Source organism: Rattus norvegicus, chromosome 16, assembly GCF_021556685.1.
Source record: "Rattus norvegicus strain SHRSP/BbbUtx chromosome 16, alternate assembly SHRSP_T2T, whole genome shotgun sequence".
Classification (NCBI taxonomy): domain Eukaryota; kingdom Metazoa; phylum Chordata; class Mammalia; order Rodentia; family Muridae; genus Rattus; species Rattus norvegicus.
This window is the reverse complement of record NC_141549.1, coordinates 64037347-64062049: the sequence shown is the minus strand read 5'-3', so window position 1 is coordinate 64062049 and position 24703 is coordinate 64037347. Positions and strand designations below refer to the sequence as shown.

Genomic DNA, 24703 nt, shown 5'->3' with positions numbered 1-24703 from the left:
TTGCCAGGGAAGGATATGAAATACATAGATATTCATGCCATGGTGGGATGTCACTTTCTAGATACCTCGCAATTCTACGCAGCACTCTCTGGAGAAAGCACAGTCGCAAACATGCATGCTCTGAAGGCATTGATCAGTACCTGGCTCCGTTCTCCTTACATAAGTGTGTTTATATTACATAACGTCAATACCCAGAGCACCAGCCAAATGATGTTATGCTAAGTGACGGGAACAGGGAAGGACTGCAGACCTCAGCACTTCCCAACAGCTCTCTTCTGATGGTATCTGGTAACAAGAAAGGACTCACCTTGGGAATGGACCTCCTACACGTCTGTAATAGGTTCTTCTCTCCTCCTGCACTTCTTGACCAGAGCCTGACCTTAAGCCCCATTGACTGCATATATGGATTGTTCTGAGGAATTATATTTCCAAATCCTTCATAGTTAAAATCAAAACAACAACAAAAACCCTCCTGCCAAGGACCTGCTGACCTTCATTAAGTTTTCTTGAAGGGGGTCTCGGTTTGGAGGTATCTAGACACAGTGATTTGTAATGGCTGTGTAAGGAGCTTAACTGAGGTCTGAAAGTCATTTCTGTGTCATGTAGATTTGAGTTACACGGAGGCTACTGTGTCAATTCAGAGCAAACATTTACAGTATCGTTACATCACAGTGTCTTCAAGAAGTCCTCCATTACAAAACCAGATATTGTTAGTCTTTCTCACCATGGAAGGACTTGTTGTAACTAGTATTTAATATACTATCTAGGTATATAATCATGTACACACCTGCTACATAGCCTCTAATTTATCTGGAATCCTTTTAATAAAAAGGATAATAACATTGTAATAACATTGAAACTTTGAGGTGAGGGATGGTGTGTGTGTGTGTGTGTGATGGATACACATATATAATATATAAATAAATATACACACATAGAATATATCAATATATTATATATAAACATATGTGATATATTAATATATAACATATTGATATATAATATATTGATATATAAGATATTAATATAGTTTATGTATGTTTATTTTTATATTCTTATATGTGTATGTGTGCTCTTATACACACAACAATATATATATTTTCCATCCCTCACCTCAAACTTTAATGTAATAAAAAGTAGTCATATAATTATATTTGCGGCCTCAGGCCTCAGAACTTCCTACAGAACACTCAGTACATTCTGAGCATATGTACAGGCTACAGGATCTTGTCTGGTCATGCATTTCAAGTCCATCAACAGCACAGTGTGTGGTTCTGCACAGCTCTCTCTCGTAAGAACCGAGCAGTGTGCTGTTCCCCAGCACAGAGCATTTACTGAGTAACAGGTAAGGCTTCAGTAAAGAATTTCCAAGAGCCGTTTGTAATAATCCGGTGGCCAGGCTTTCTGGGGGGCCACCTGAAGATGAAGCAACATCTAAGCGAAGTATCCATTTGTAAAGATCTCACAAAGAAAGGAAAGAAAGTCCTACTACATTCAAAGGCTAAAAGGAGTTTAAATGTGCGTTTTGTTTTTAGGTTAGGCCAATCTATCCGTGGTGTCGACTGCCCATAGACAGGCGATTCTTATTTAGGAAAACCAGAGTTCAGGAAGTCTGTATTTCCATGGGGGGTTATGTTGGGAAACACATTATTCTACATTACAGACACGTTTTTATACAACCACTTCTATTGTCTTCCCATAAATATTATATAGAGAGCACATTGGGAGAAGTTCAGCACATGTGTGTGGTATGATGTGTTATGGTGTATGTGTGCTTGGCACATGCACGTGAGCATGAGGGTGTGTGCAAGCACATGGGATGAAGAGTTTCTTCCTCTGCTGCCCGCCCCCCAACACCTCATCAGAGACAGATCTCTCTCTGAACTTGATGCTGTCTGACCCAGGATGGATGACTAACAAACTCTCAGAGATCCATTTGTTCTTGTCCCCAAATGCTCAGGTTATAGGCATGTACAGCCAGCCTGGCTTTCTACTTGGGTGCTGGGGATTTGAACTCGGTTCCTTATGGTTGCAGAGCGCTGAGTCACTCAGTGGTGAGGAGAGTTCTCAGGATATATAGCAATGATGGTTGTCACTGTAGTTTCAATCCAAAATGTCCCTCACAGACTAATATTTGAATGCTTGGTCTCTTCTTTGTGACACTATTGTGAAAGTCGTAGTTGCTTTAGGACAGCGTTTCTCAACCTTCCCAATGCTGCAATCCTTTAATAAAGTTCCTCATGTTGTGGCGACACCCAGCCATAAAGTTATTTTCTTGGTGCTTCATTGCTGTAATTTTCCTATTGTTAGCAATCAAGCTGTAAATATCTGATACACAGGCTGTCTGACATGGGACTCCTGTGGGAGGTCACAACTCACATGTTGAAAACCACCGCTTTAGAAGGTGAGGCTTTGAAAATTGTACCCACACACAGTTCTGGCTGAAGTGCTCTGCTTCCTGTGTGCTACTGTTCTTGTTCAGGGACAAGCTGTAGGAAGCTTCTGAGACCACAGCCTGAGTTCCTCTGCAATGGTGCCCTCCTAGCCATGAAAGTCTAAAAATGATGTTGAAACTCTGCCGAACAGCCTTCTTCTATTAAGTTGCTTCTGAAAGGTTCTTTGTCACAGTGACTAGACAAGTAACTAATGTTCACAGTGTGCATACCCTGGATTCTCCTGATGTGCTCACTCAACTGCTCACGGTGGTAATGGCGGTTGATGTTATGTGCATTTTACCACAATTACGCAAGTCTATTGTCATGGTTTGAATACGCTTGGCCCCGGGAGTAGCACTATTTGGAGGTGTGACCTTGTTGGAGTAGGTGTGTCACTGTGGGTGTGGGCTTTAAGACCCTCATCTTAGCTGCCTGGAAGCCAGTGTTCTGCTAGCAGCCTTGAGATGAAGATGTAGAGCTCTCAGCTGTGCCTGCACCATGCCTGCCTGATGCTGCCATGTTCCCACCTTGATGATAATGGACTGAACCTCTGAACCTGTAAGCCAGCCCCAATAAAATGCCATACTTTATAAGATTTGTCTTGGTCATGGTGTCTGTTCACAGCAGTAAACCCTAACTAAGAGATCTATTATTGTGAAAAAGAACTGGAAGAAATTGAAGAAGATGAAGGTGAGGAGGACTAGGGTGAGGAAGAAGAGGAAGATGGGGAGGGGAGGGGGAAGGAGGAGGAGGGAGAGAGAGGAAGAAGAAGAAGGGGAGGAGGAGATAAACTGAAATGGAGTGAAAAGGAGCTGGAGAGGATCAGGATGGGATCACTCAGATAAACAAATCTAATGTATTGTAATGTATTGTATTATATTGTATGCACTATTCTGTACTGTACTGCATTGTATTGTACTGTACTTTATTGTATTGTATTGTACTGTACTGTATTGTATTATATTGTACTACATTGTATTGTACTGTACTATATTGTACACTATTCTGTACTATACTGTACTGTATTGTATTGTACTGCACTGTATTGTATTGTACTGTGCTGTATTATATTGCTTATATATATATATATGGGTGTTTTGCATGCATGTATGTCTGTGCTGCATGTGCATTAAGTGACTGCAGAATGCAGAAGAAGGCATCAGATCCCCTAGAACTAGAGTCACAGACAGTTGCGAGCTGCCATGTAGGTGCTGCAAATCGAACTAGGGGCCAGTGGAAGAGCAACCAGTGCTCTTAACCACCAAGCCATCTCTCCAGCTCCTCAGGTAAACAAATCTTACTCCCAGTAAGATGCAAGCCACTTCGAATTTTTATATGGGATATAACTATGTCAGCATTTACTTTCAAAGGTCCATGTGACTTTACTATACTGAACGGATGGCAATTAGTAGAAACAGGAAGAATAAATTTAAAAGTGCTTGAGCCCTTCCCTTTCCTGTAACCATTTGGTTTGACTTCAAAACACATCAGACTATTTTAAGGTACCCATTTAAGGTGAAATTAAAACTATATATATAAATTCTGAATAATGTCTCATTGGCTGAACAGATGATCCTAGATTATTGCTGTCTTGACACCAAACGTTGATAATATATTTTCTTCCATTTTGTTTGAGCCATTCAGGTTTTATTTATTTATTTATTTATTTATTTATTTATTTATTTATTTATTTATTGGCTTTATTCCAGTCTCCAGCCTCCAGTTCCATTTGGTGAAGCAAAGACCTAATGTACATCGAAAATACATTAGGAGAATGACTTGTAACTGTCGCATGGGATCCCGGTGCCATTTTGAATAGGTGGTCTCCCGTTGTCTTATGCATCAGCATCCAGTGATCAAATGTAGGAGAGGAATAGCACACGTGGGAGCTTTACTTGGTTAGATCTTGAAGTGCTGTACATTCCTCCCCTTAGGCTCAAAACAGACCCGCTCCCCCATTCCCCCAACCACCACCACCACCACACACACACACACACACACACACACACACACACAAACACACAAACACACACAGAGAGAGAGGGAGAGAGAGAAAGAGAGAGAGAGAGAGAGAGAGAGAGAGAGAGAGAGAGAGAGAGAGAGAGAGAGCCGAGCTGGGGACAATGTTTTAAACTGAAGGGCTTTGGCAAAAATGGATCTTAAGGTGGATTTCTGTTTACCAGGATCTTCCCCCAAAGGTCAGTTACCTCTGGCAAGGGACCTAGTTCCAGTCAATTCAAACAGCCTGTATTAGCTCAAGCCTCCATCCTGCTGCCACATAAAATCGGCTTGCTTTTCTGCCATTTTGTTTTCCTTCTACCCTCCCTTTCCCCTGCTCCTGAGAGGGCCTTAGCAGTTTAATCCCAATAAACCTTTCTTTCTACCCAGAATGGTCTCGTTTGGTATTTTACTGCACCCTAGATTATATCTCTCCCCTCCCACTTATATCTCTCCATCTACAGTCGTACCTGTAGGGGAGCTAGGACTTGTAGTCTGATTGAGGGGGGACGGAAACACAGGAAAATTTATGGGTACATGAGAAAGGAGCCCCTCATCCTGGAGTCTGGTTAAAGCTTCTCGTCATCTGAGAAGCAAGAAATTTAGCATAATTACTATTTCCTGCCAAGATTGTTGGCATGAAGATACTAATTCCATTCATATACAGATACTTTATGCTAGAGTAGCTTTTACATGTGGCTTTTGCTAACCTTCTTTAAGCTCCGGGTCGACCATGCTACCAACCCCCGCCCGAGGCTGAAAAACACAGATACACATGTTGCTTAATTTCAACCTGCTTTGTTGGCTCAGTTGCACGGCTAGCATGCCCTTCCCAATACTCTTAGCTCAGCACCCTAAATCTGCCCTCAACTTGATTTGCTCAGTTACATTTAGTCCCAGCTCAACACCCTAACCTTCTACCTGGAGAAGCCGCCTGTGGCCGCTCCACCCGAGAGATCTCACATGGCTGGTTGGCCTTTCTCCCTCTGAAGCATGGTGAAAATCTTCTCTCCCCTGGGGCTCCTAGCTTGCCTGTGAGGACCGAGAGACCCACCTATTCCACCCAGCTCATTGACCGCTAGCATCCCCAATTGGGGAACAGGACCTTAGCATCAGAACCACCTCTACAAGTCGCAATGAGCCTGACTCAAGATCTAAACGTATCTGACATTGGAAAGGCCCTTACTCCTCTCCCCAGACATTGTCTAGAACTAGGAGACATTGTCTAGAACTCTCAAGCAAGGTCATTAATTTTGTTTACGGTGAATATCTTCTATCCTCCTGAAGTAGTCCCTCCCCCTCCCAAACTGATCTGTGATATTATTTATAGTCCTTATCAATCCCTTATCAAACACAAACTTCAAAATCCTTTGTATAAAGTAAAGATAACGAAGCCGGTTCTCCTCGGAGACACCTATGCCCACACTTGCACGTCTTACTATTTTCTTTGAGTGTCTATCTTTCTCTTAATCTCCATACTAACGAACATCTATGTTTAAATGCCCTTCAAGAATAAATGACTTGCTATTCCAAAACCCCACACCCATGCTCTCCCAGCTTCCTGTTTCTTTTAACACTGATACTTAAAACCCATATTAAAATATCATCAATACGTGCCAACTCCACTTCATATCGGTTTTTTCAAAGCCAAGTGTCTTTGTTTTCCCCTAACAAAACTACTTAAAGGATTAGAATTCCTCTGTCTGCCAGGGGACTATGCCTCTGTCCTGTCCCCTTTGATATGCTTTGTACAAGAAGAAGAAACAATCTTAGTGATCACTTAGCCATCTCAGTCCATCCTGCAATGCTAGGGTTCTCCAGTATCAAAGTGTCAAGATCTGGAGGGGAGGAAAAAATTACTGGCCACTGGCTTATTGGAAACATATTTTTTAATTCTTTGAGAATTTTATACACGCAAATGATGTATCTTGATTATCTTCATTCCTTACTGCTCCCCAACAATACCTTCAAGATCTACCACCGTCGCTCCCCTCTCTACATCATGGTTTCTTTTGTTTATAAGTAATAGCCCTTATCCAGTTAGTGCTGCCTCTAATACGCATGGTCTTGGGGCCATCTCCTAGGGAGAGGGTTCACCCAACAGAGACTACTGATAGGTTGTTTCTCTGCCGTGGTGATTCAAGCCAGATTAGAATACATTAAAAGGCAAACTGCTCTTGGGTGGGGGTGGGGCTGAGGTTGCTGATTCTGAGGATTGAGGCCAGAGAAGTCACCATAGGGGTGGGGAGAGGAAAAGAGAAAGGGCACGTGAATAAAGAGAGAAGAGAAGGAGAAGAGAGGAGAGGGAGAGAAAGAGGGAAAGGGGGAGAGAGAGGGAGAGGGAGAGGGAGAGGGAGAGGGAGAGGGAGAGGGAGAGGGAGAGGGAGAGGGAGAGGGAGAGGGAGAGGGAGAGGGAGACCCAAAATGTCTGGCTTATATAGGGAAGAACCTTTGGGGAAAGGGCAGCCCAGTCCTTAGGCTATAAAGTTGGAGGCAGGGTGTGCCAAGTAGGGACTGAGGGATGCTGGAAGAACCTGGAGGCCAGGTCTGCTTTGATATGTAAAACATGCACCTCAGTCCCCTGTCCCAGAGTCCAAAACCAACTACGCCCTTAAAGAAAATTTGCTTTCCTTCCCCCTACCAAATACAATAAACAGATACTGTGTTCTCAGCTAGGGTGGGGTCTGTGAGCCCTTCCCATCCTATGCTGTTACGCTGGCATGGTAACTGGCTTGATTTTGGACAAGTTTTGTATCAGCAACCACAGCTGCTCTGTTTATACGTGCAACAGTGCCATGTTGTCCAAAAGACTTTTGTTCCTGTCATCCCTGAATAACACAGATAATGTCAATTAAATCTGTATATGAATATACAAATATATTTGTATATAAAACATACACCTATATATGAAGCTTACAATAGTAGGTTTTTAAATGGATCTTTCAAACATCTTAAATGCCAGTTATTCCTCCCTTCCCCGCTCTCCTTCCCTACCTTCTCATCAAAACCTGCCATGTTCTACTCTCCCCAGTTCCCTAACACCCTCCCCCAACATCCATGTCTCCCTTCCCACACACAAAGATTTCATGCTAGGATCTACACATGAGTGAGGGCATGTGAGGTTTGCCTTTCTGGATCTGCATTCGTTCACCTACAAACATCATGTTTCTTTATAGATGAAGAAGGTTCTGTGTGTAGGTACCGTATTTTCATTGTCAGCCGCCATTGCTGGGTGTCTAGGCTGGTTTTATAACCCGGCTACTGAGAATAGATCATCACTGAGCATGCCGGCTCTTCCCAGTTTTCACTAACAAGGATCTTGCAGAATAATTTAAAATTAGGAAAGGTGAGAACCTTCTGTGCTCCCATGTGAATCTTTAGGTTAAATTTTTATTTTTTATAGATATCTTTTGGTAGGACCACCATTTATATAATATTAATTAATATCCCTCCAAACCACATTCATGGGAGGTCTCTCCACATCCTGGTGGCTTCTTCAGCGTCTGGGGATTTTCATCATTCCTGTCTTTCGTTTCCCTTCTTAGATGTATTCCAAGAACACTTATTTCCATGAGTGGGGTTCTTTACCTGATTTCTTTCTGAGTGTATGTGTAGTTGATATGTAGGAAGGCCGCTTATTTTGAGTATGTTAATTTCATAACCTGGCACTTGGCTGAAAGTATATCAACTCTAGGAGTTTCCTGGTAGAGTTTCATTAAGGTCTCTGGTATATATAGACCCAGGTCATCTGCAAGTAGAGATGTTTGGACTTATCCCTTTCTTACTTGTATCCCTCTTTACTCCTTTCTCTTGTCTGGTTGTTCTAGCTGGCATTTCAAGCTGTATTTCAAATGGGAGTGGCAAAAGTGGACAGCCACCTTCCCTCACCTTTGTGGGAACACTTCCTGTTTATACCGAGGGCACCTCTATTTGCCCTGCATATATTTATATTGAAACATGTTCTCTCCATCCCTAGTATCTTCAGGGATTTTCTTTTGCATCGTGAAGAGATACTGCATTTTTCCAAAGGTCTTTTCTGCATCAATTGAAATGCTCATGTAATTTGTTTCTGTGTCTGTTTTGTGCCTAATTAGTTTTATTGCTTTATAAATATTGAGTCAACCCTGCATCCTTGGCATGAAGCTTGCTAGCCCATGGTGAATGCTCTTCTTTGTGTGTTCTTGAAATATTCTTTTTCTTTATTAACTTGAGTATTTCTTATTTACATTTTGATTGTTATTCCCTTTCCCGGTTTCTGGGCCAACATCCCCCTAACTCTCCCCCTCCCCTTCTATATGGGTGTTCCCTTCCCCATCCTTCCCCCATTACCACCCTCCCCCCAACAATCACGTTCTTGAAATATTTTATTGAGACTCTTTGTTTCTATGCCTATTACAGAGATTAGCTTATAATTCTCAGCCCATCCCATGCTCTTGCTGCATCATTGTTTGGTATCAGGGAAATACAGGTTTATAAAATGCGATCGGAAAGCATTCCTTCCTTGTCTATTTTATGGGATAATTTAACTCATGTTGGTGTTATTTCTTCTTTGAGAGTCTGGTAGAAGTATGTGCTGAATACATCCAGCCTTGGACTTGATAGACCTGAGAGATTTTTAAATTACTGCCTCTATACCACTAGTTGCTGTACGTCTGTTTAAATCATTTACTTCTTCTTGGTTTAAATTCGCTAAGTCATAAACATCCAGCAATTCATCCATTTTTTTGGGGATTTTCCAGTTATGTGAAACATAAAATTTTAAAGAATGTCCTTAATTCATCTTTGAATTTCCTCCATGTCTATCAGAATCTCTCCCTTCCATCTCTAATTTTATTAGTTTAGGTCTTTTGCTCCTTTTGGTTAATTTGGATGAATTTGAAAATTTTGTATATCTTTTCAATAAGCAACTATTGTCTCAAGGATTCTTTCAATTGTTTTTTTTTCAATTTTATTTCATTAATTTCTGCCTTGATCTTTATTGCTTTCTGTTTAGCACATTGGGGTTGCTTTGTTCTTGTTTTTCCAGTGCTTTATGTGCATTGTGAGGTTGTTCATATGAGGTACCTCTGATTTTTCAATATGGGGACTTAGAGCTCTAAACGTCATTCTTCATGCTGCCTTCATTTGGCTCTCATGGATTTAAACATGACATTTTCATTTAATTATATGAATTAAAATTTTCTCCTTCTTGACTTCTTTAATGAGTCATTTATTATTTGAATTATGCTTTTGAGTATCCATGAATTTGTGTATTTTCTATAGTTTCTCTTGCTATTGATTTCAAGTTTATCCCATTTTGATCAGACAGAGTTGAGACTTGCCTTGTGTCCTAATATGCGATCTATTTTTGAGAAGGTTCCATTGGGGTGCTAAAGCAAATGACTATATTTTGGTGTGTGTATGAAATGTTCTGTAGCTGTCCATTAGGTCCATTTGACCTAAGTATTAATTCCTGTATTTTCTATACACTTTTTTGTACAATCTGTCAAATGGAAAGTGTGGGGTATTGAAGTTTTCCAATATTACAGTGGTGGGATTAACCTGTGATTTTAAGTTAAGTAGCACTTGTTTTATTAAATTGGATGAACCTATATTTGTTGTGCATATATTTAGAATTGTAATTTCTTCCTAGTGGACTGTCTCTTGATCAGTAGGAGTAACCCTCTTTATTGATTCTGATAAGGTTTGGCTTCAGGTCTTTTTTGTTAGATAATAGAATAGCAATGACTGCTTGTATCCTGGTTTTAATTTGCTTAAGATATGTTGTTCTACCATTTCAAAGATAGTGTTTGTTCTTGAGTGTAAGCCATGTTTCTTGAAGGCAGAAAAAAAGTTGTTTTCTCATCAAACCTGGTAAATTGTGTATTTTGATGTGTGAGTTAAAATCACTGGTGTTCAGTTATTTTTGGAAGACATGTGTTGCTGTCATTTTGTTGACTCTGCAGTATTTGGGACATCTTAGTCCTCATGTTTAACTATTTCATTGTGTCATTTATTTTATACATCCCTTAGTTTCTTAAGTGTGTTTATCTTTTTCTTCAGACTGAAGTATTCCTTCCAGTATCTTTTGTAGAGCTGACTTCAATATTTATAATTTTTTGGTTTACTGTCATTATGGAAAGTTTTTCTTTCACTCTCAATTATGATTGATAGTTTTGCAGGGTATATTATAGTAGGTTGGTAATGATTGACAGTTTTGCAGAGTATATTATAGTAGATTGGCAATGCTTGATAGCTTCGCAGGGTATAATATAGTAGGTTGGCAATGATTGATAGTTTTGCAGGGTATATTAAAATAGGTTGGCAATTGTAATCTTTCAGAATTTGAAAGAAATCCTCCCAAGCTCATTTCACTTTCAAGGTACTCTGGGAAATCAGGAGTTATTCTATGTGGACAGTCCTTGTCTCTGTATGTGGCATATGGATTGGTTTCTGCTCCCCTAACTCCACTCCTCCAAACCCCCACTAATAATGCACTTTCTTGTTTCATTTTTTGTTTTAAATATAACATGGCACAGAGAGTTTCTTTTCTGGTCCTGTTTTCTGTATGGCTCTTGTATATTTAGATAGGCTTCTTTGTTCCTAGATTTTAGAATTTTTTTTCTCATGTTGTGGTGACTCTCCCAAACCATAAAATTATTTCCAGCACTACTTCATAATTAATTTTGCTACTGTTATGAACCATAATATAAATATGTGTTTCTTAATGGTTTTAGGTGGCCCCTATGAAAAGGTCAGTCAACCTTGAGAAACATTGTCTTAAAGTAGAAACTTAAGGGTTCTTCTCAAAGTCAGTTGGATGGTGTTTTGCTGGGGCAAACACATGAAGGAATGTTCAGTTGAAGTGGACACAGGTGAAAGGACTAAGGCAGACTCCAGAAGGAAAGTTTCACTAAAGGAGGAGAAAAGATGTTCTCCTTAAAGCAAGCACAAGAAAGGACACATGCTGAAAGATTCTTTGCTAACAACACATATGTATTGGTCCACCTTACATTACATAGTTGAGCTGCATTTTTCAGAACTCCATAGAGAGAAACACACCAAAAAACTTCTGGTGTTGTGCCTTGGCTTCATGCTGCTTTCATGGACTTGGGCTGATTGACAGAGTGATGTCAGCTGAGACTCACATACTGAGGCAAGACCCATGCTGAAGCAAGGCATGTGGAGCACACATGATGTTTGGAGGTTATAAATAGCATTCCATGTAGTGACAGAGACAGAGAGCTTGGCTTGCTGGTACAGCTAGCTGTGTAACACCTGTGGGTCTTGAATCTTCACTGATCTTCACTTTCCTGAAAGAGGCACAGCTGAGAACTTCTCCTGGAGTTCCTGCTGATTCCTTCTGCTGACTCAAGCCAAATCTGAGGCCTGACTACCTCTGCTGATGACCTGATATCTCCAGAAGTCTTTTCAAGTGGATCAAGCTGCCACTGTCTGCTGACCTGTGAACTAAACTACTGATTTCTAGACAATACAGTGGGAGTTGCTCCAAAGAACCTTTCTAAACAGGTCCACTTCCTCCCCTTCCCTCCCCCGCTCCCACCCTGTATCCTTCCTTTTCTACCAGCTCTGGTGGGTGGTGTGCTAAAGGGAGGATTAAAGCCTTTGAGAGCCACAATTAAAAATAGGATTTGAAAAAAGAAATTTAAAATCACACTGCCTTATGGGGTGTGTGATCGTGTAGAGTGCCCTCTTCAGCAGGGGTCACTTTTCATAGTTCACCCACCCTGATAGTAAAGCAGCAGGAGACTAAAAAGCAAATGTGCTACCTAGTAGCTGGTTTATGCAGCGCTGTGCATACGCTAATATGTGTGAGTGGAAATGAGGAGAAGAGGTAAGCCATCATGGCAAGTCTAGGGAGCAGTGTTAGTTTGTTGGATGAAAAGTTGCTGAGAGGGGCATACGTGGGAACAATTGGGGAAAAGAAAAAATAATAATAGTATGGATACATGAAGATAGATTAAAAAGAGGAAGTAGAGATATATACCCAGATGTTGTAAATCAAGTCTGCCTCTGGGCTTTAGGAGATGGAACGGTAAAAGGAATGGGTACTGGGAAAGAAAGGAGAGAAAAGTGGGGAGGGGGGAGAGAGGGAGAGAAAGAGACCAGAGAACACTCATAAAAGAGTAAAGGGGGTGAACTGTAGGGAACAGTTGACTTGCTACAAAGACTCACAGGGCCTACAGAAATAGCTGCAAAGGAGGGAGGAGATCTGGGTGGAGGTGTGACCACAAGGATGGAGGATGGACTCATAGGCAGAGGAGGAGCAGTTGTAGTGGGAGGGAGCGCTGGGTGAGGACCTAGAAAATAGATCACTGGCCAGAGGCTGTTTTCATCTTCTTGGGAGAGCCTCTGTCTTGTCTCCTAGGTTCTGGTTTGTAGAAGGACAGGTCAGGTCCTTCTCTTGTGGGCTCCCAGCTCCTCCTGTGTGTGTGTGTGTGTGTGTGTGTGTGTGTCTAGTTTTCTTGACTCTGCTCTGTGGGCTCTGGATGCTTCATCCCTACAGGGTGCTAGTGCTTAGCATGATTTAGAGCTTGTGTTTATCCTTGCAGGATGGCGACCCTGGCAACAGCTACTAGGACCTGTCCTTCGAAATCCTTACTGGCACCACTGGAGTGGATTTCCTGGTCAGTGTTTTAACCCCAGTTGCCTGCATTGAAACACAGCATTGGTTGCAGGCCTAGCAGCAATTCTAGTCTGATAAAGAGTTTCTGGGTGCAATTGTAGATGATTATTGGGGTGTTTTTCATGTTGGTTTTGGACTAGTGAAGCAGCAGATAGATTCAGAGACATTTCTATTTTTTCCATGGGTTCAAATACCATGTTCTGACTTCTATGGGAACCAGTCATACACATGGTACAGATATATATATATATATATATATATATATATATATATATGTAGAGAACACACTCTCTCTCTCTCTCACACACACACATACACACACACACACACACACACACACCACTAAATAAATCTAAAAAGATCTTTCAAAAAATGTAGGATTGTATTGGCAAAAATGTAATAAAATAAAACATGTACAACTTGTACATATAGATTATATATGTATATAGATATCTTCAAATTTTAGTTCTACTTAATAGGATTATAAACTGGGAGATCTTTAGTCCAAGGCTAGCCTGGTCACCATGGCCACATGGTGAGATCCTGTGTCAAAAACAACAGAAAAAGAGAAAAAGACATTATCAACCACAAAGCATACATGCAGAGTACAAAAGGGGAGGGAGGGAGGGGGAGAGGAAGGGAGGGAGGGAGAGAGGGAGCACAAGGGAGGATGGGATGAGGAGGGAGAGGAGAGGAAGAGAAAGCACATTGGAAACTGGAAAGAAATTACAATGGGATTACTAATGATAGCAGCTTTTTAATTATGCTCCGAGCCTTTTTATTTCTTTATAAAGAAAAATTTTCAGACAGCCCGCTAAGCAATAGGTTTTGTTATTCACTTTCTCAAGAACTTTACCATAAACTAATTTCATGTTTAGAAAAAAAAAAAAGCCAACGGGAAATGTTATATGTATCAACATAATGGTTTCTAATTTATCAAAAGGGCAAGTTAGGCAAAGAAATGACACCATCAATCATGTGTCCTAACAAATATTTGTAGGGCACACACCAAATGCCAGGCATTGTTCTGTGCCCTGGGGATAGAGAGCATCGAGCCAACACGGCACGTCCTTGTCAGAGCTGGTACATTAGGCAAAAGGAGAGATCACTGCAGACTCAGTTCTCAACTCCTTGCAGAGAAGTGTCTGAAACAGAACATTCTCAGGGCTCTTTGGTCCCTGTGACCTTTTGACTCCTAACAAGAATTACCCACAATTTAAGACCCACAAACTCAAAAGTGGGTTTTTAGTTAAACTGGCTCTTATGTAACACCTGCAATCGAGATTCAGTGGCTATGGAGAGGAAATTGAGCAGGAAGGACCCCCCCAGCTGGAACTAATCAAGCAAGACATCTGTGTTTCTAAACTGGTCTTGGGGTTCCTTTTGTAGTGACTTAAACCACTTTTAGTTATATGGGACCAGTCCCTCTGTCCAACACAGGAATCCCAATCCCTGGCTACACATCAGAGAATTCTTTGAGTAAGCCTTCCAAGAGAGTCTGCTGAACTCAGAGCGAATATCCTTGGGAACTCTGAGATGATGCTTGGATTGTCACAACAGTAGTTGATTCTGACACTGAAGATCTTCTGATTGCATAGCTGTGTATTAACTGTGCCAATATTAAAAATTACACCTTTGGAAGCAATTCTTCCAAATTCAATCAGCTCAAATGTCGAAAGGATGTCCCAGAACGGAGTCTATCATCACATTTACTTTAAGGAAAACATTCGAAATGAAAGCCTGAAAAAAAACGTATGAAAGGGAAGCATTCCAGCTGAGCTTAGACAGTGATGGTGGGAGGCTTGAAACTTGCCAGTCTCTGCAGGGCCCAAAGCTCTGACCCGCTCTTCCCTAGGAGCCTCTGGAACACCTGTACAAGTCCCTTCAGCTAGGCTTTCAAACCATTGACTCTTAGACCTACCATCTGCCCTCGATATTATTAATACCTTGACACCTCTTATAATTTCATTTTCTGTCCTTTTATTATTTGCCTTTGATAGTTTTTTTAATCTACCTTGTCATCTTTCATGCACTATGATGAATACACAGAGGAAAGGTATATAATTAAAAGCCAACACACCAGTCAGAAAGCCAGAATAGGGGCCCTATGGGTTCTAACTTTGCCATAAATTCACATGAGAAACTGCAGACAACCATGCCTGTTAAGCCAATTTAGAATATGAGTCCTGTAATTTTAGCCAGCCACCAAACGTGGGCTCATGCCCCAAAGTTTCTTAGTGCTAAAGCTCAGAGGTACAGTATTTTAAAAAGTAAAAACCTACAATGACATTGATGTTGGATGAGGATCAATATCAGTTTAGGCAGAACATAGTTACTTCAGACACTGAGTGACAATTAATTTGACTCATGCCTTCTTCAGTTATTTTAGTTTAAAGTTTGCATAAACATTAATTATTTTGATTAATACCACTGGGTCATGGTCAGGGTCATGGGAATCTCAAATGTCTTGCCTAAGCAGACAGGACCTTTGCTGTGGATTAGACAGAGGGCTGAGAAGTGTCAGAGCAATCACAAAACAGAGTCAGCACAAGATGGCGTTACATCCGTCACTTGAGAAGAAAGGAGACAGCCTAGGAATGTGGGAGAGTTAGTAGCTGTTCAGTTGACTCTGTGATTTTCATCCATTAGCTCAGGACCTTGATTTCTCTCCCATGTTTAAGAAAACATTCTTGCCTGATTAGCTGACTTCATTGACAAATTCATTTTCCCAATTTTATTCCGTTTAAGTCTTGAAGTTTTGACAGGAGTGAAACTTGGTCCTTGAGGAACTTGTGAGAACAACTGTTGTTTGTTTGTTCGTTTGTATAGTACAGGCTTTCAGGAAGTTCATAAGGGAGGGAGTCAATTGAATATCTAAGATATTAAAATGTCATCGGGTCACAAGGAAAAACATTCAAAAGACTCTTTAAAATGCCAAGAGAAAGGTAATGATACACTTGTGTAAGCGGCTTCCAACCAGAACTCTGTAAGCTTACCAGAGTGACCACACTGGAATTTCAGTCAATAAATGTCATCTCTCAGATTACAGGAAAACAGCGTTTCATTCAATAGCAAGCCATTTGCTGCCAGGAGAGTGGCTACAGAGCAGAACGGAACAGGCAATCTCTAGAAGACCCGTGCAGTAGTTCACGTAGGAAGTGGACTCGTTCAGACTTTAGATACCCTTTAAAACACACTGCTTTAAGAACTTCACCCTGCCCAAAGTCCCCTTGTTAAAAGCCTCCATGTTGAGAAGCACAGTATTCTCTTAAAGTTCACTGTCTTATTCTAGGATTTCTTTGCTTGTTTACACATTTAAAAAAAAATCTTCTGGCATGGTAATTCTTTAGGCTGGCAGAGAGAAGTAATCAACTGGTCAACTGGTTTCACATTTTCCATCGTAGGAAAGCTTTGTAGGTGTACTGAATTTCTACTACTTGGGCGGGGGCGGGGGGATGATCCCTTCCTATTCAAAGACCAGCTTTGTACACTTCACTACAAGGATGGCCTTTAGAAGCTGTCAGCCTTTCACAATCACAAATGGTCTAGGTTGATGTAACCTGCCGCAGTACATAGCTTTCACAGTGCGTTTTTATTTGCAGGGCTTACGAAGCACATAATGAGCATTAATGAGTCTTCCCAGGATAGATTTTTAGCTCATTTCTGGCACCAATCAACTGTTTTGCTTAGTGCGGCGAAGGTTTCTTCCAGATAAAACCTGACTTTGGCTCTGGATTCTATTTTTCCAATGGCTATTAATCAAGTTTTGCAAGCCGCCTGAAGTCCTTTCTGAAGATAGGCTGTTACAAATAAGGACAAACACTCACTGGTTCATCCAGGATGTGCAGAAGTACAGGGACAGCTATGCGTGCAAAACAGCTCGCCCGAGGCCACGGGAGAGCAGAGGGCAGCAGACTACTCCTTCCTGAGCACCCAGGGTCATCTTTTACAGTTGTATATTGCCTCTTCTGGGGGCTCAGAAGGGTGTGACAGAACAGCATGAGATCCAGGAGGTTACTATCAAAACAAACATGTTCCCTGAAACGCAAGCTGTAACTTGAGATAGTTTTAAGTATATATAGAACGTTCTCTCTTTTTTTTTCCTCCATCTTTATTAAATTGGGTATTTCTTATTTACATTTCAATTGTTATTCCCTTTCCCTGGTTTCTAGGCCAACATCCCCCTCCCCCTTTCCCCTCCCCTTCTATATGGATGTTCCCCTCCCCCTCCTTCCCCCATTACCGCCCTCCCCCCAACAATTCCATAGAATGTTCTCTTAAAGGGCCTCTGCAACCCTTGTTAGTAAGACTCCCCTGGGGAATAAAACGAACCAGTCTTTTAACATGTAGTCCTGAACTGATATCCTTGCATTTCGAGTTGGGATAAATTAGATTGCCAAGTCAGAGTGTGAACATATTGGTTGAAGAAATGTTTGTACTCTGCATTAAAGGCACTGTTCACTCACTACATTTTGTAAGCAATATATATATACATATATATATACATATATATATACATATATATATATATATATATATATATAAAGTATAAATGAAAAAATCTTAGGCTTGCCTTACATTGATGTGTACAGGAAAAACTAACTGCAGGTTTGAGGCTGGGGAAATGTCATGAAATACAGAATGATTGATGGGTCAAGGGGAGAAAGCTTGGGGCACCGCATTAAGTGTAATACAGACATCAAACACCAGAGAGAAGCTGTCTCTCTCATCGCCATCAGAAGGGTAGGGACTGGAGGTTTAGGGCCTTAATTATTCATGGAAGGCCAGACTCACCAGGACACCTAAGAGAGCTACTAACAAATCAGCTTCCTTCTGAATGATGAGGACTGAGGGGGGTGTCTTTGTGTTTGGGATGTCTGGCAAAGTCCAGGAAGGAAAGAATGGTACACAGAAAAAAGGAAGTAGTCCAAGATTCTGGTGTGCTCCAGTCACAGCAAATAAAGACAGAAAGCTAAACTTTCCTTAGCCACAAAACAACAAATGCCCAAGTAGTGTTATATGTGGGTCTTCTACGTGAACCGTATAATTATGGAGATGTTTTGTGTGGAGTAGTTCTAGAATCTATCACACACAGCCATTTTATCCATGAATGAAGATTTTAATTGGAAAACAATCACTACGATGTCTTCTGTATAATCTCAGCATGTCTATGAGTCAAAACTTAACACTGTCGCAAGTATATGTTAGTAAGTCATTAAACCACATGGTTTAATGACTTCAAGTTGAGTGTTTTAAAAGAGCCGGGGAACATAACTCACTTGCAGGCAAAGCCCTGTGTTTAATCCCAAATACTGCAAAAAAAAAAAAAAAAAAAAAAAAAAAAAAAACCAAAACAAAGACAAAAAAACAAAACAAAAAGCAAAACAAAACAACAACAAACAAAAACAACACACCAAAAACAAAAACAAAACAAACAAAAAACCAAGCAAACAAAACTACTTTCAGAAATGAGATTTAAGGGGCTGGGGATTTAGCACAGTGGTAGAGCGCTTACCTAGGAAGCGCAAGGCCCTGGGTTCGGTCCCCAGCTCCGAAAAAAAAAAAAAAAAAAAAAAAAGAACCAGAAATGAGATTTAAAAGCCTTAAACTTGAAACAAACAGCAAATGTGGGGGGAAAAATCCTTCCTTTAAGAAAGTAGGGGATCGAGTCCCCAATATTTATATTTTTATGGGACTGTGGGACCTTTAGGTTTGTCTGAAGAGTTTGAATACCACACGTAGTGCCATGTAGAGTCACCCATGCTTCTCATAACCTGGGCCGGAGCATAGCAGCCATAAGACAAGCAAGTACAGGCAAAACAATTTAGTCATCAGAACCCGGGCATCCTCTTTCATAATTCCAGATAGTTATTTATTTATTTATTTATTTATTTATTTATTGGGTGGCTCTGAAAAGAGCTTTTGGGTTTGTTGTGAGCCCTGCGTGCTCACTTGGTGACAGCCTTGGTGCCCTCGGGCACAGCATGCTTGGCCAGCTCCCGGGGGCAGCAGCAGGCACATGGCTGCCTGGATCTCCCAGGACGTGATGGTTAAGCGCTTGTTGTAATGCGCCAGGCGTAACAGCTTGCCCACAATGCATTCGAAGGTATCGTTTACGAACGAGTTCATGATGCCCATGGCCTTGGAAGAGATGCCCGAGTTCAGGTGCACTTGCGTCAGCACCCTGTACAAGCTCTCCTTGCGCTTCCTGCCATGCTTCTTCTGTGCCTTGGTCACGGCCTTCTTGGAGCCCTTTTTTGGGGCAGGAGTGGACTTCACGGGCTCTGGCATGGTGAAAATGAAAGACAAATCTAAAAACACAAAAAACAAACAACTGTCTATAATTCCAGATCTTATGGAACGCTCTATAATAGTTCATGGCTCTTCGCATCCTTTTATAGAAAAAGGATGCACCTCCAGACTGAATTCCAGAGTGGTTGTACTGCAATCCCACCAACAATGGAGGAGTGTTCCTCTTACTCCACATCCTCGCCAGTATCTGCTGTCACCTGAGTTTTTTATCTTAGCCATTCTGACTGGTGTGAGGAGGAATCTCAGGGCTGTTTTGATTTTCATTTCCTTGATGACTAAGGATGTTGAACATTTCTTTAGGTGCTTTTTGCCCATTCAATAATCCTCAGCTTAGAATTCTTTGTTTAGCTCTGTACCCCATTTTTAAATAGGGTTATTTGGCTCTCTGGAGTCTAACTTCTTGAGTTCTGTGTATATTTTGGATATTAGTCCTCTATCAGATGTAGGATTGGTAAAGATCTTTTCCCAGTCTGTTGGCATTTTGTCCTAATGACAGTGTCTTTTGCCTTACAGAAGCTTTGCGTTTTTTTTCTTTCTTTCTTTCTTTCTTTTTTTTTCCTTTTTCTTCTTTTCGGAGCTGGGGACCGAACCCAGGGCCCTGCATTTGCTAGGCAAGCGCTCTACCACTGAGCTAAATCCCCACCCCAAGCTTTGCGGTTTTATGAGGTCCCATTTGTCGATTCTTGATCTTAGAGCATAAGCCACTGGCCAGAGGGAATTCAAAATAATGAACTGGATTTGTGGTTTATTTCCCTAAAGGGTCTTTCTCAGTTAGACTCGACCCGAGGATACTCACTGAGGTGATGGACCAGTTCTGGAGACTGGTGCTCAAGTTGCTTGAACACTGAAACATTCCAGGCTGCTGCATTTCACCATGGTTCAAGTACTAAGTTTCCCTCTGACAGAGGAAATGAATGAGGTGGGTGGAGGATGCTGGCAGCCTGGTATTGTCACGGATTCCCAAAGTTAGTGACTGTGCAATGGTTCCAAGAAAGAGTACCACAGTTTGAAAGATTCACACTAAAGTCTTTACTGCATATGAAAAGACTGGCACGGCAGGACACGCCTATAATCCCAACACTGAAGAGGTGGAGAGCGATGGATCCATGGTGCTCACTGGCCAGCTAGTCTGGTTAGTGGGAGGTTCTCTCTCAGAACACAAAGTGGTGAGCCGTTGAGGAAGTCACCTTACATCCACCTCTGGCCTCTGCACGCACATGCGCCAGAACAAATATGAAAATGCACACATAGAGTAAAAAAATGGCTAAGAGAAAGCTCATTTACATAGAGGGAATGAAGCCACAGGTTCAATCCTTAGCACCAAAGAAAAATAAGACATATCTAGATATGACCTAAAATGACGCCTTCTCTGCGGCTGTGCACCCTCTCTGGGGATCCAGTGTCTACTTCAGTAATGGTACTCAACAAACTGAGATGCATTGCTCTTGTGTGCCGGAAGCGGCCCATCCATCATGGGCACGCCGGAAACTTCGGAGGGAATAAGCCAGCTCTGCAATCTTGCACAGTAAAGCTATCCAGTGAGGCGGAACAGAATACTAGCTGAAAACCAATACTGCATCAAATGGAAGCTTCCAGGGAGAGGACGTTGAGGAGGCAGGAAGAAGAGGGCCATGGTCAGGTCGAGGAGCCTTGGAAGTTAGAGGCATTAATTGCAATAGTCCTGGGCTGGGAGGGATCTCAGTTTTAGCATTCTCTAAGGTGAGCTACGGGTTCAGGTGTCTGTGTCCAAAGTGGGATGCACAGTCTTCTGGGTGTGCATGAGAGGGTTCGCTGGGGGACACCCATTGCCATTTCATTCTCATCTCAAACTAGTGGGAGGCAAGCTTTATAAATATTTTTTTTTCTTTTTCTTTTTTTCGGAGCTGGGGACCGAACCCACGGCCTTGCCCTTGCTAGGCAAGTGCTCTACCGCTGAGCTAAATCCCCAACCCCTTTATAAATATTTAAATCCGGGATTGACAGCAGCTGAGGTCCAGTCCATGGTGGGATGGCCTGGGAATTAGGGGGAATGGCAGTGGCTGTGAGCACAGTCTGAGACACAAAACTCCAAGGGCATTGGGTGACAGAGTTTAAGTCTTGGAATCCAAGAGCTGGAAAGACCTGATGTTAAAAGGCAGGAGAAGATGCCTGGGGCTCCTGGGGCTGGGGAAATGTTCCTCTCCTCCTCCATTTTCTTCCTTTGGAGTCTACTGGGTGATACCCACTAGGGAAGGTGAATCTTCCCTACTTGGTTCAATGAGTTAAATGCTCGTCTTTTCCAGAAATACTCATCCGGAAGCACTTTGGTTTTGTTTTGACTTGACTTTTTTTTTTTTTTTAAGACAAGCTCTCACTGTATCCCAGGGTGACGTTGAAGTCTATCCTCCCAAGTGTTAAATCACTGATTTTGGGCACCATGTATGACTCACATAACTAATGTTTGATGATCTATCTAGGCATTCGCTAGCCCAGTTGAGTTAGGGCTGGGCCAACTGTTGCCAGTCACCTGTGGCCCTCTAGACTCAAAGAACTCAGAGGATGATGTGGGCTTTCCCCCATGTAGACCTGTTGTCCTGCCCCCTCGTCTGTTTAGCTATAATCTTGCACAACCCAGTTAAGTTAGTTTACAAACTACATGTTCTAACCCTAAGCAAATGTACTAGACTTCGGTAAAAGGAAAACCCAAGGCAAACTCAGATACCTGCTTGAAGATAAAAATCATGCAAGCAAAGGAAACTAAAAAGATAAGGCCAAAGTGGACATTTCTGCCTCCAATTGATCCTCCATGACCATATTATGCAGTTCGACTGATAACAATCTCACACTCAGAAATTCTAAGAATCCTGAACAGTAGAAATTACCAAGACTTCTGAAATAAGTGCTTATATACAATTTCATGAACTCTGAGCCTCCCCCAGCCAGCACATGCCTTGATAAAACTGCTTGATAAGACAACATAGTTCTGGTCAAGGGTAAAAGTCATTACTAGAGACGTGAAAGCATATTTTGTAATTATTTTTCAGTGATACTCACTCCTAAGGCATTTCATCTGTCCCTTAAACCCTTTCAGAAAAGTTCACAAGTTTCCAAACCAACAAGTTGAGTCGCCCATGTGCAAAACTCACATAAGAAACATTCCAACTTTAGTGACCCCTGGACAGAATTCACGTACTGATGTATTTACAAAAGAAGCTCAGCGAGCTCCAATTTTGGGTCCTGGGGCAAACATAAGTGATGCACATCTCCTGAGATGTGGCTCTAGTTTAAATACCATTGCTGTGTTTCAGGCAATAAAGTTCTGAGGCACCCTGTCCCAATCATTTTGAAGACATAATGGATGTGTATTTGCATTTTGAAAGAGTTAACACTCAAATAGTTGTAAAACGCCTTTCTACCCTGAGTTGTGAATCCTTCCTAAGATATTTCTTTCAAGGCATTTAGAGACATAGAAACTAAAGTTGACTTAGTTTTTAGAGGGACTTTTACAGCATTTATGTTCCTAATCGACCTTCATCATAGTAACACTTTGGGATTACACAAGGTTTGCTATACTTAGGTGTATTTCTGTGTTGGGGTACAGAGCCACAATGACTAATTGTGGGGACCAAGTGACTTGGTTTTCCCAAAGGAATTGTTGCCGAAACAGCAGAACCTGGACATCCTGGTGCCCATTATAAAGGCTGCAGGGCAGTCCTATCACCATGGCAACAACATGAGACCGGGTTAGCAACCTAGTAACTAACTTTAAATCAAGTTTATTTTATGTGTATGGGTGCTGTGTATTTATATGTGTGCAGTGTGTGCTTATCTGGTGCAAGTGGAGGCTGGAAGAGGACGCCGAGTCTTCTGGAACTGGAGTTATACAGTGTGGTGGTTTGAAAAGGAATGGTCCTCATAGACTCAATGTGTTTGAATGTGCTTGCCCCATGGGGGGTGACATTATTAAGAGGTGTGGCCTTGTTGGAAGAAGAGTGCCATTATGGAGGGGGGCTTTAAGGTCTCCTATGCTTAAGCTATGCCCTATGTGACACACAGTCTCCTGCTGCCTGTGGATCAAAATGGAGAACTCTCAGATCCTTTTCTAGCACCATGTCTGCCTGCAGGCTGCCATGTTTCCCACCATGACAGTAATGGACTAGATCTCTGGAACTGTAAGCCAGCCCCAATTAAATGTTTTCCTTTATAAGAGTTGCCAAGGTCATGGTGTCTCTTTGCACCAAGCTAAGAAATAAAGACTATGAACAGCCACACGGATGCTGGGATTCAAATCCTATTCTCTGCAAGTGCAAGTTCTCTTACCTACAGAGCAATGGCTACAAACCCCTGCACAGGCTTTTGAATTCCGTGTTACATAAGACATCTCACCATAGATCACCTTAAACCTCCCTCTCCTCTTGGAACTCCTAAGGAACTCCACATTTCAATCCCAGAGGTTTGAAAGTTTCCATACAAATCAGAGTATGATAAAAATAATCTGGACAAACCAGTTGGCATTTCTCTGTGTTTGGGGCTTGGTTGGCTCTCTATACGCATCACTGATGTCAGGAAAATGCTCTTAAAGATTACTTACTGAGTCAGAGTTCCTTTGTGTAGAGCAGTTAGTCTTGAACCTATGATCTTCTTGCCTCAGGATGCTGAGTACTGGGATTCCAGCTGTGTTCTGTGTACAAAATGCTTCTAGAACAGGTTTATGCCTCTAAGCAAGCCTCAGCTGAAAATCATCAGGACGTGATGCCTTCATTTACACAAGCCAATTCCATTTCCAGAACTTCTTCCCATGGATAACTACGATCAAACATGTTTTCTTTTTTTCTCGATGAAGATATTTCAGGCTGGATTTAATTATTGCAGTTTTTAATAGCTCACTAAATCTGCTCTTAATTCCTTGTACCTCATGCTGCTAAAAGCTGCAAATCAAGTGGTAAATGGCACCGATGGCGACATCCTGGTATCGTCATCAGCAGAGATTGGAACTCACAGGACATACATTGTTTCCTGGCATGATGTCCTTTCTGCAGTGACATTTGGCAAACTTGATTAGGGCCCTAAGGATTACTGAGTGAGCCGTGCTTGACGTCACATGCATTTGCAGGCTTTAGAGTCATACAGTGCACACCTCAGTTCACGTCTTGTTGCCTAATTTATAGCTCACGTGACTTGGGCCTGAGTATTATCTAGAAAGAATCAATAACAACAACAGCAACATTATAAAGCTAATGTAAAGATAAAATGAATTTAGTTTTTCTAAGGCCAGCTACCTATACGAACTTGAAACAAACATCGTTTAAAGCTGGCCCTGGGTCAAAAAAAAAAAGTAAGTGAATCTATTCTA

At 41.7% G+C, this 24703-nt stretch overlaps 1 protein-coding gene and 1 pseudogene; both read right to left on the bottom strand.

The window, feature by feature from the left end:
- Window positions 1-24703, bottom strand: part of Erich1 (glutamate-rich 1) — a gene marked incomplete at its 5' end in the record, with an annotated part of 52793804 nt that overhangs the window by 19602314 nt on the left and 33166787 nt on the right.
- Hist1h2bc-ps1 (histone cluster 1, H2bc, pseudogene 1) lies at window positions 18910-19364 on the bottom strand (annotated as a pseudogene).